Consider the following 12,940-nt stretch of genomic DNA (forward strand, 5'->3'; position numbering starts at 1 on the left):
GGTCTCTTGTGGCCTATTTAGGGTGAGAGTACGCCAGTTAGGCGATCTCCTTCATGAGCATGGGAAGTGAAAGTGGCAGTTAGGTGTATGAGGGAGTTCCCTTTACGGACTAGGTGGTCTCATACACATTACAGTGGAGCAAGCAGCTGAGACGCGGAATGCTTAGGTGTATCAACAAGATGCCGCCTTTGGAGTAATTGTGACTATAAGGGGCAACTCCCCTCTGCATGTTTCCAGACTTCAGGCTAACTGCCTTGTCTCCATAGGGCCCTACCTCTACAGTCTAACCAGGTAGGCCCGTGTGCATTTTAAATTATCTGCTCACTGTCTAGCATATCTATCTAGCCCCTTATATTTTAGGGATCCTTGACCCTGAAGAATACTCCAGACCACTTTGGCTCTTAGAGAGGGCAGAAACATGTTGTTCCCCATTTTTTGTAGACATTTTGAATCATTATATTCAAATTTGTCCCTACTGTTCTTTTTAATCTTACCTACAAACACCTCCATTAAAATATTATTTCTAATAGGTGATTTGTAATGTAATTTTATTATCTATCTCACTTTTCAACAGGATCCCTTGACTTATCCTGGAAGATAAAATTTCAGCACTCCCTAACAGTTCATTTAACAACGCGGTTGAGTCCGCCCAGGTATATTATCTTACCTGGGTGGGGCTAGGTGGTCACATGATGAAGCATGACACTATAATGTGTGTGAGACCACCTAGTCCGTAAAGGGAACTCCCTCATACACCCAACTGCCACTTTCACTTCCCATGCTCATGAAGGAGATCGCGTAACTGGCGTACTCTCAGCCTAAATAGGCCACAAGAGACCTGTTCTTGATATCCCCCACACACTTTGTGTTCTAGTTCCTTGGGTACGGACGTTTGTGTGGGGTTGAAACACTCCCAATAATCTCTTCTTGTGTTATAACAGACAGAGGAGAGGCCCAAAGGAGGATATTGAAAGTCAAGAGCACAGACTTCTAGAATAGTGAGAGAAGTCCCACCTTCTTAAATCCCACCTGATCATTCAAGTTACTTTATTTAATGAAAAATGGCTGAACTATAGAAGGAAGCATCAACAATTGTGGAGGTACATAGTCAAGCACAACCCGGGCATGGTCTTTTACAAGAAACCACCCAATGCATTGCTATCCATTCCAAATGCAGCACAGAAACTACCCAAACCAATTTTGAGCATCAAAGACCACAAAAACAGGTGATGTAACCATTCTTTGCAAAAATCATGTAGAGAGCATAAATATTATAGTCAGGTTGGATGGTGAGGGGACCGAAACCAAACTTCAACTGGAATTACACAATAAAACCTACACCTTCCTTACTCGCTGTGTCCCCAACACAGATCAGTAATCATTTTTCCAGAAACTTCTGCAGGACCAGCTGAGGGATACAAAGGGAGACCTGATGGAAGAAATTTCAATTAACCTAGGATCCTGAGCTGGATAGGGACAGAAATGCAGGGAAACTAAAGAAAGAAGTAACACTCATGGACCTAGTGGACATCTTGAGATACTGTCACCCAGAAGTGAGGGACTACTCCTAAACACACACAACATACTGATTTATAAAGTGTCTGCCGATTTCACACTCCATGATACAGTCCCTCATGCGAGTGACCATGTCTGATGGTTCCATTAACAATCACAGCCATGCAGAAATGTCATGTGAACAAGGGGTACGTCCATCAGGAGCGACAATGTGGAGGCTGCAGGTGGGAACTGTTTGAGACACTGTCCACAAAGCTTTGATGACAAAAGCAAGAAGCAAATTCCTTAACACTAATACTTCTGGTACATACTCCCCAGCATGGCCAGTGTAAAACAATGCCACTTCAGAGCTTTGGGCATTAGCAGCTTTAGATAAACAGAAACCACTAACATGAAGACCATAGACAGAATATTAGTGACTAGGGAGCAGGACAAACATGAAAAACTCTTAGGAATTTCTTTAAAAAAACGTTATATTAAGAGGCAGGAATACAGGGGGAAGGTGGGATAATTCCACAAAAGCTGAAAAGAAGCCTTGAAGCGCTTGAAGCTCTTGAAGCTCTGAGAGGCCTCCCATACCTTGCAGCCTAGCATGAACCTGGTGCCAGCTAGTGTTCAGATATCCTTTTGTAAAATCATGATTTCCACAACTAAGAGAACCAATGACTATCCTCTTCAAAATGTCCATATGCACCTCAGGCCCTACCACCTCTATGTATATGGCATACATCACAATAATGCACAAACATGAGAAGTACCCACATGATTGCGCTCCTACAGGGCCATAACACCATTAAGACTGATGCAAAGATCTTCACAAAGATCCTGACCAACCAACTTTAAGCTCTCCTGTCCCAACTACAAGACCCAAACCAAGTGGGTTTTATGAAACAGAGGCAAGGAAGTAGCAAGATTAAACAACTTGCCCCCCTAAAAGGAAAGGCTGGCAGAAAGAATCTTCCATCTTTATTTCATTCCCTCAATGCCTAAAAGGCACTGCCTGGGTTAATTGTTTCCGTTAAGGTATTCTAGATAGATTGTGGTTCAGCAAGAACTGAACCCTTGTAGGATACAGGTCTCCCACAGCCTCTGGTAAAGTAAATGGGCTTTATGAAACAGAGGCAATGAAGCAGCAAGATTAGACAATTGGACTACCTAAACAGAAAGGCCATCAGAAAGAAACTTCCATCTTTATTATCTTCTCATAATGCCAAAAAGGCACTGACTGGGTAGGATGGTGTTTCCTTGAAGATGTTCTAGATAGATTGTGGTTCAGCAGAGACTGAATCCTTGCAGGATACAGGTCTCCCACAACCTCCATTAGAGTAAATGAGTTGGGATCTGTCATCTTTCCCACCACAGGGTCATGAGGTAGGGATGTCAACCTTCCGCTATAGTTTGTATGTGCTTTGTGGCAGAGCAACTATCAATAATAATCAGTTCCCATGGTGACACCAGCAGCCTTTATTTTGAGAAAGTGGAACACAAGCTTTGCCCTTTTGCTGACACAAGAGGGCCCCTTTTGGCAGTTGTGGAGGAGCTTGAACAATTGGAGACAGTTTCTGGGTTCAAGATCTGCAAAGAAAACCGGTTACTCTTAACCTATCTGGCCTCCACCCAGCAGCTTTCCATGTCCAACAACAGTCCTCCCCTTTTAGGTGAGCAATTATTCGATCTGATACCTGGGCTTGCCTGAACCTAACCAATGATGTAGAGGCAAATATACAAGGACTCCAGGAGTTTGCACGCCCTCTACATTTCAAACTTGGGTCTTAAAATGGCTATACTCCCTGGAATCCTCTACCTCTTTGATTCCCTTCCAGTAAGCATTCTCATTTTAGACATACGTGAAATGTTGAATCGGCTACTGCACTTTGTTCGCACTGAAGGGAAGCCTTGCTTCTCCAAGAAAATCTTGATGGCAGTTAGCGAGAGGGGAGAACTAGCATGCACAGTCCCAATCTGACACTACAGGGTGGCACCTATTCACATCATCTCAGAGTGTCTCCTTATGGACCAAATAATGAGTAATTCTTTGTGAGAATGGACAAAAAGACAGCATGACTCCTCCTTGGCTATCCCAATAAAGAAGGTGCTGGAGGTATGGAACCACATAGTAGAAAGATGGCACCTCCTCACTTTCCTGTCTCTGAACACACTTATCGGTCAAAATCCACCATTCACTCCAGCTGTACTAGAGGATTGGAGGGGAGCTATGAGGTTCTATCAATGAGGAGGGGGGACTACAAAACACGAACCTGTCTCTTCAGCCAGTGCAAGATCAAGGGCCCAATTATGAGTTTGGCGGTTGGCTCGCCAGTCTGTCATGGTGGCAGTCCCAAGAAGACCGCTGTGCCGCAGGTCTTCCACCTGCCGTAGTACAATGTATGCAGGCCGAACCACTGACCGCATCGACCGAGTGCTACCTGCCAGCGGCACGGCGGGCTGCAATGTTGAAGGTGCGTACTCCATCACCATCATGGGCGCGGCTAACCACCGAGCCAATTACAAAGGCATAATTGAACTGGCAGTTCCCTTGCGGCAGTTACCTGATTGGGGTAGGCCGTCGCGGTACGCTGTCAACAAAGCACCAGAACAGTGCTTATTGGATGGATTCCAAAACAACACAGCTGACACCCATTGGCCAAGTGGACACAACTGCAAATCACACTATAAAACACACCCTATCCCAGACCATGATCCTTTGCCTCTCCGCTGCAGCACAGCAAGATAGAGATCACACATCATTGCTTCATTTTTGTGAGGTAAGGCAGCCCTTTTTCCATTCCATTTAACACTTTCCATACCCTTCTACTTATTGCTTCCCAATATCACTTGTCGTGTTTTTTGTCCTTGTCACCCACTCTAATTTACAGTCATGTCACGTTCTAACAATTCACATTTTTCTCAGGATGAGATGAGAGTCATGGTGGCTGAAATCATAAGAGAATCACAATTTTTTGGAGCCTAAGACCAACTTACCCCTCTCAGTGGGAAAATAGAGATATGGCAAAAGATAGTCAACAGAGTTAATGCTGTAGGCACCACCTTGTGCATCAAGCAGGATATTAGGAAAATATTAAATGACCTGTGGGGGAGGGTGGGTTTCCTGGCCTCCAGGCAACACATGGAGTCCAAGAAGACTGGTGGTGGTCCTCATAGCACCCCATTACAACTCTTTCCCTGGGAGTAGAAGGTCTTGGCCATCCTGCATCCTGAGTGCTTGATAGGAATAGCTGGGGGAGCTGAGACTGGTAAGTTACACCACAATAGCTGTCACAAACCTTTAAGGTCCTGTAAGCTCACATCTCAGTTTTTACAATTGTGTTGTCAATCTACTTTCCTAATATACAATTATCCAAAGTATCAGAGTTGTTAGATTGTCAATGTGTATTGTTGTTCATAACATCACATGTATCAATCTCCATTACATACCACATGTTGGAATGGGGTCTGTAAGTATGTTACTAGTGAAATATCATCCCTGAACCCATGGTATGTGTCAATATGCAATGTATGGTCCAACCTAACTGAAGCGTGGCAAAAAGTATGTAAGACTAACCCTTTGTCAAGTGTTGGGAAGTAGAGAAAGTGACAAGACTACAGCTACCATGAAGCCCTGTTTCTGTAATTCAAAGCAAGAGGCCATTGTGCTCTTGCCCATATTCACTTGTTTCCTATCACAACTGATGTTCACTCATCATGGAGTTTACCATTTGTCTAGTGTTGTGAGTTAGAAAGTGACATGATTACAACTATCATGAGGCCCTGTTTCTGTAACTCAAAACAAGATGCTATTGTGCTCTTGCCCTTCACTACTTTCCCATGTCACAACTGATGTTCACTCATCTTGAAGTCTACATTTGTCTAGTGTTGAGAGTTAGACAGTGACATGACTACAACTACCATGAGATCCTGTTTCTGTAACTCAAAAGAAGAGGCCATTGTGCTCTTGCCCACATTCATTTGTTTCCCATTCCACAACTGATGTTCACTCATCATGGAGTTTACCATTTGTCTAGTATTGGGAGTCAGAAAGTGACACAACTACAACAACCACAAGGCCCTGTTTCTCTAACTCAAAACAAGAGGCTAATGTGCTCTTACCCATCTTCACTTGTTTGCCATGTCACAACTGATGTTCACTCATCATGGACTGAACAATCTACATCTCATGCTTAACTCAGAGACATGTCTGCCTACTTAGCTTGATGTTGTCCTGGTATCCACAAATGAAACTACTGATGACATGAATGACGCCTTACCAAGTGTGTACATCAATTATTTTTAAGGCATTAATCTGCTTCAGCCGATTAGAAGTGGCAGGTAACCCATTGACTCTGCACTGATCAATTGATGACTACTGCTACATATACAATCAAGTTGTGTGTTTGCCTGTTTCGTACACTAATAGGCCTTGTAATGGTCAAATTCATGTTACTTCTCCACTGTGTTGGCTTAACTGTTTGTTAGATGTCATGTTTATTCCTTGATCTAAAATGCAACTTATCAGCACATCTAATGGGCCGCTCAATTCTAATACAGTTTTTGCAACCACTACAAATGTCTTGTCCACAACTTTAATACCATAGAAATATATCACAATAGGAAACCCTACCTGTTAACAGTTTCCTAGGTCTCTGCTTACTGTGACACAAAACATTGGATGTAGATTCCACACTTCTACCAATAACAATGTACTCTATTTAAAAACAGGGCGATCTGGCACAGCACCTGGGCAGAGATTGTACACCGAACAGACTCCCATCCCACCCCCAGATAAAGCCCTCAGGGATGACAACACTCCTGGACATGTGGATGGGGATGACAGACCTGGCACATCTTGTCAGACAGCAACAGTGAATTTCACTGTGCCCACAGCAACACCTCCCACCCCATCTGCAACATCTCAGCCAACAACATTCCCCCCAACCTGCTTATCTAGCACAGTTAGTACAATCTTGTGCCGGCCCGCCCCCCCACAGTCCTGAATCCTGAAGTGTAAATCACCAGCCCTGACACAGAGGGACGAGGGCCCATTTGGAGAGGGCCCTCTACCCCTTCCTGTAATACAACTACATCAAGCCCATCTACATCTGTGGCAGCCACAGGAAGGGAGGCCCTGCCAGAGGAAGAAACACTTTCAGATACCCCTGCCTCTGCAGCAGCTGATCCCCCCTGCCCTCACAAGTGGGGACATCAATGTAACTATCCAGGAGATGTAGATGGCATGACACCTACCACTGCCAGCAAGAAACCTCAACCTTAATTTCCTCTTTTGTGTGTCACACATCCACTCTGTGGACTAATTCTGGACGCTATTCCATTTCTGATGGGAGTAGTAGTCTGGACTTTGGTTTTCAGATGATTTGTCATCTACATCTTTGGTTTCATTCACCATGACTGACTACTTCACTTATCTTTTTTGTTTGTTTTTGCTCCAAGTATGTCTTCATTTTTACCACTTTAATAAATTCACAAGTCACAAACTCATTGTCTGCTGTAGTAAATTTCACATTTAGAAATGTAGGTATGTAATACCATATGAACTATACAATGACAAAACAAGCTACCTGTCTAAGCACAGACACAATGTTTAGCTCAGGATCACAACCATGCCTCACCAACACATACATACAAGTATCCTGCCCATGAATATTTGTATTACCTTGTTCAAATCATAGGCTGGCAAGATGTCAGAAACATAGCAAATAATACATGATTGAATCATACTGTGTAAGTGATCAAATTTTCAGATACAGACCTCCAGAAAATGGAAGGTAGGGATGTATAAGACAGAATAGGCAAACATGAAATTGGTTGGTGTCATCAGCTGGAGCCATATCGCCTATCTCACAAGAGGAATCCAACATCATATAATGTAATATTCAGACAGATGGCAGTACACCAGTTCCCAATCACAGGGTCATTACATTCCAGTGCTTCTGCATCTGGTGGTATGACAAAAACAAATGTCAGTTATGTGTTACAGGCACTTTGGCTTACAATGATGAAGCATATCAACATACAGTTCATACAAAAAGAGAAACTAACATGAATTCAGCCTACAACTACATATTGTCTGAGCACATGATGGCACATATAATGCATCATGGTCACCATACGACAAGGAACAAGTCTAATGGAGTCTCCTTAGCTTACATCCTATCACTGTGCAAGCTGCTTTGGCACGGGGCTTGTACACCTAAAGTCTGTGACATACATTCTCATGAACAATCCATGTCCTCTTTTTATGTCCCAATAGCATCATATATCTGCTAATGTTACAACTCTGAAATGTCCAAATGAAGGTACCACGGTGAAGGTACCTAAATAAACACAAAAACAAAGAATTTAGCTATAAAACCATACATATGACAGTTTGCATAGCAAACATCTGGAGGACGCAGTGAAATGACAAAATTCTGACATAAACAAAGCAAGATTAACAAAATGAGAATGTGTCAAAACCTTCCTCACCAAACACCCTTTGCCAGATTTTGCCAGAGTTTCAACTTCCCAACATTTTCAATGACATACTCTTTACATCATCACAACAAGAGTTCATTGTACAGTCAAAGTCATGACATCTCATGACATACTTACACTCATGAGAAGAAGCTGTTGATGATATCTTGTCGCAAGTAAGCTCTTTCCTCTTCACCCCTATCATCATCATTTGGCATTTCAGGATTCTCACCCGGTGGCATCTCGGGCTCTCCCTCCTCTGTGATGTATGAGATGTTTCGTCGCAGGGTGATGTTATGGAGATCTTCCGTTACAGAAGGCCACAGTGATTTGACACACCTTTCCGGGTGAATAGAGGAGGTCTCCCCCCAGTCTTGTCCAAACAGCGAAATCCGGCCTTCAGGAGCCCAGTAGCTCGCTCCACTGGCCGCCATGTTCTTCATGGGGTTCATTGAAGCAGACTTCCCCTGGGGTAGTTGGATTCCTCAATGGTGTTAACAACCAAGGACGTTTGGGATATGCTGAGTCTCCTGTTTTGTGATGAGACATAAGTGCTATGATGAGTCACACACTTCCTGATTATAGCACCTGACATTGCACAAAGTTAGGACAGATGTTATTTACCAACCAGCCAGGCCCTCTCCAGTTGTAGTTGTGACATCAGCTGGGGTATGTTGCTGTTCCAAATTACAAACGAATCATGGGCTGAACCTGGGAACCGTGATTCTACCGAAATGTAAAAATCTGGCAAGCAGACAACTTGTACGTTGATAGAATGGAAGTGCTTCCTGTTTTGATAGACTTGTTCACTGGCATGCAGTGGTATTAATGCAATATAGGTGCCATCAGTGGCTCCCATCTCGTGGGAAGTGACCAAGTCCATAGAAGTCAACCTTCACTTTGGCTAAATCCTCACGTCTGAGGAACCTGATATAGCTTTCAATGTTTTTCATTATTGCTGATAGCACATCTTTTAATACACCACTGAACATAGGTTGTGACATACCACCAGATATAGCCACTGTATATAGAAAAGATCCTGTGGCCGGAAAGTGTAATACTGCCATGAGTCTCACAATAGGTGCTATACATGTTGGATTTTAGTTTTGAGGCATGAGATCAGGCTCCAATTAACTACATAAGTCTTGTATTGTTTGCCTATTCAGAAGAAACTTCTTTATAACATCCCTTTCTTCCACTGTCTGAAGATCTGGAAATGGACAGTAGACTGGAGGTTGTCACCTCCTCCCTCTGCCAGGGTACCTATGTGTGGAATCAAATACGTTGGAGCATTAGTCACAGTGTCCAGAGCAACATATATGAGGAGTAACCCAAAAGTCATGTGACCAAAAATTACTGGCTGAAAAACCATTATACATATTTCATAATACAATTGTCTACTACCCAAAATCCAACTATAATCCCCATTGTTGTCTACACACGTGTCTACAACATACATGTGCACATCATACATCTAAATGTTCCTCATGTAGACCTTGATATTGAAACGTATGTTTTGTCCTCCCAAAATACCGTCACCAGCAGTGTACAGTGCACCGCAGTTATTTGGCATTTATGACTCCCAAATGGCCCGCATACTGGCGGTGGCCTACCCAGAGCTTGATGGATGGTTGAGGGAATCGCAGCAGCTACAAGGGGGTGAGTCCTGGGCAGAATCATACATGTTACACATTGCCAACTTTGTGTGTTAGAGAAAGGCATCTCTCCATCAATATTGGTGGTGGCCCATGTGCGAAGCACAAAAAGAGTAATTGCTTGTGTAGGTCTGGTAGTAGGTGCATGCTGATGTGCCTTACCTATTGTTCTCATGACCACGAACACAGCAGAGTCATGTCCACTACCAGTATACTCTCCTGAGCAGACACATGGCTGAATATAGAGATACATCAGCTCATTGATGTTGTGGGTGACAGTTCTACCCAAAAGGCCACTTGTCTTCGGTGTGTCATCCACAACATCAAACAACATGAGCTGATTAATCACTGTACTCAGCCAAGTATCTGCTCAAGAGAGTATTTTGGCCTTTGTACCCAACAGGCCACTTGTCTTCAGTGTGTCAAGAGTGATGCTACCTCACTACTGTGTCTCATGTGATGGTGGCCCTCTTACATGTGACATAGCATTCAGTGCACTTTGGGTGCAGTGACTGAGCAATACTTCCCCTTGATAAGTGGGGAATTTACAGTTACATGAGTTAGCAAACATCACTGATGTCATCAGTATTTGTGCCTACATGTTGCCACATGTATCTTTCCCTTTTGCAGTATCATTTACATTACTGTTTCAAACATGATCAACCTGTCCTCATAGGATGATATCTGATTCCATCACATATGTGTGTATGCAAAAATGTATTGGAAAATAGATATATGTGATGGGTATTCAGTTTATGTGTTACAATTGGTGTTCTTTGTGATTTTGATTTTACTGTGGGCAACTGTTTACAGGTCATGTAGCATACATGCATGTGACATTGCTAATGTTGGAGCCACTTTGATGGACCTTGTAGCTGGGGCCTATTGTACCTTATAGTAATGTCATGTGATCAAAGCTGTTGGTCAAGTGTGTTCTGGCACATGCAATTAACCTATTTGTATTTTCCTTTCAGCATCATCCCAGGCAAGCGGAGGAGACAGGGCCAACATTTGTGGTGAAGCAGCTGGCCACGGTACCTCCTGTTGTGACACTACAGATACGGAGGGACCCAGTGGCCCAGAGGGTGAGGAGTGCCAGGGAGGACACAGACTCAACATCATCAAGCTCCAGTGGACACTCCCTAGTGGTGGTGGGATATACAGGACCAGTTCCCACGCCATCCTTGTCTGCCACCTATACTTCCCTCTCCACCCTCCCTGTTGCACCCCACACAGTTGGCCGGGCCCCCTTACCCAAGAGGGGAGCCACCTCATTCGCTCCTGGGATCTCACCCCCAGCCCCTGGTCCCCCCACTGCCATGAGTGAGGAGGCTTTTGACCTCCTCAGAAACATCTCTGTGGATCAGACAGCACTACTGAATGCCATCCATCTACAACAGATGGTGGCGTGCCTAGAAGGCATCCACAGTTCTTTGTTTGCCCTAGCGAGATCTTTTCAGGATCTGGCCTCCTCCCTCTTGGCAGCCTTCCACCCATCCCAAAGTTCCACCCCACCACCTGCCTCTTCCCCATCCAATATCCCTTACCTTACCTGTCCCAAGCACACACACAGAAGCATGCACAAACCTCAACAACCCCAAGTGGCACACAAAAACAGAAACACCACAAAACACTCACCAGAAACTTACCCCCTCACAACCAACACTACCCCCACCATACCCCCAGACACCACACCCCTACCCACAGACCCATCCACCACCCTCAACATACCCCCAGGAACCATACCCACAGAACCATCTACCACCCCACCATGTCCCCATACATCACGCCCACAGACCCATCCACCACCCCCACATTACCCCCAGATACCACACCCACAGACCCATCCACCCCCAGACTCCACACCTACACCAAGAAACCCATACACCACCCCAGCATACCCAGCACACCCAGATCACACCACCGATAAAAGCAAACATCCACAGTCACCCACACAACAGACAACTACAAAACAAAAACATCAAACTTCAGACACACAGACAGCAGCACCAACAATACACACACCCACACTTGACACTTCCACCCCTCATGTCCCAACCCCTCATCTCCCAACCCCTCATCCCTCCTGGACACCCTACCCATTTTCCCAGAGCTTATTGTTTGCCCTTGCCCTTACCCCTGTCAGAACCATCCCCTCCCAAAGCCAAAGGGACTTCGTCCACACCACAACCCATCCCTTCCACATTCAAGTCCTCACCTGTGAAACCTGAACCCCCACTGAATCCAGCCTTACCCTAAAGAAACCAAAAAAAGAGGACACCCCTCCCAAAGTCAGGCCCACCCCTCCAAAAACCAAACTCGCACATCCCAAAACCGACCCTACTGCTCCCAAAGGACATCATTGAGGTGCCTGGACTGCCCACTAGATGCCCCTTCCTGGGGAGGTTCCCACAGCAGTGTTCTGAGACACACATTTAGTGGCATGGCAGTGTCCTAGACTGCATATTGGACTGCCCATTGGCCTTCACTATGTGTTTATTTTTTTCAATTAATTTTTTTTTGCTAGTTTTCGTGCACATTTCGATGTTCATGGATACTTTGGGATGTATGACAATAGTTGTGTTTGTTTCACCCTGATTGATGATCCATTGGATGTGGTTGGTATGATCTGACCTTGGAACCAGTGCTGGAGTCATCCAGGACAAGTTGAAATGTTCAATGGATGGATAGATGGGATGTAATCCAATTGGGGCTGACATTGCATTGTGTGGTATTTTATATGGTAAGTGTTTCATCTTCGCTTGGCCAATGTCAACATCTATTGGGTTACATTTCTCCCTGTGATGTGACATTTGTTTAATGTGTGCAAGCTGAAGATTTGTTTCTCCACACATGGAGGGTGTTCAGTTGTCATACCTTTGTATACATTTTAAAGGGCATGTGTCCATATTCATGTGTGTACCTTACACCTACTTTATCTAAATGTGTGACCCATGCTGTTACTGCTGTATTTGCTTTCATCACTTGCGCTCACAAATTTCCAACATATGCATAGCACTTGGTTATACTATTGGTTGTGCGTGATATACATCAAGCCAGAGCTTCTGTGCAAATAATGGTTTCTGAGGCATGTGCAAAGTGGAATTTAGCCCAGGGCACCAGCCTTCTAGCCCCCCCTGGTAGAGGCATACCTATTCTGCAGGGTTTCTTTACATTGTGACCTTTGAATGTTTCTCACACCAATTATTTTGCATCCCATTTATCTAACAATACCTTGAAATGTTGGTGATATGTGGAAGTGCATTACAGAGATTTAGCAGAGAAGGAGTGTTTCAGTTCAA

Source organism: Pleurodeles waltl, chromosome 1_2 (genome assembly GCF_031143425.1).
Source record: "Pleurodeles waltl isolate 20211129_DDA chromosome 1_2, aPleWal1.hap1.20221129, whole genome shotgun sequence".
Taxonomy (NCBI): Eukaryota; Metazoa; Chordata; class Amphibia; order Caudata; family Salamandridae; genus Pleurodeles; species Pleurodeles waltl.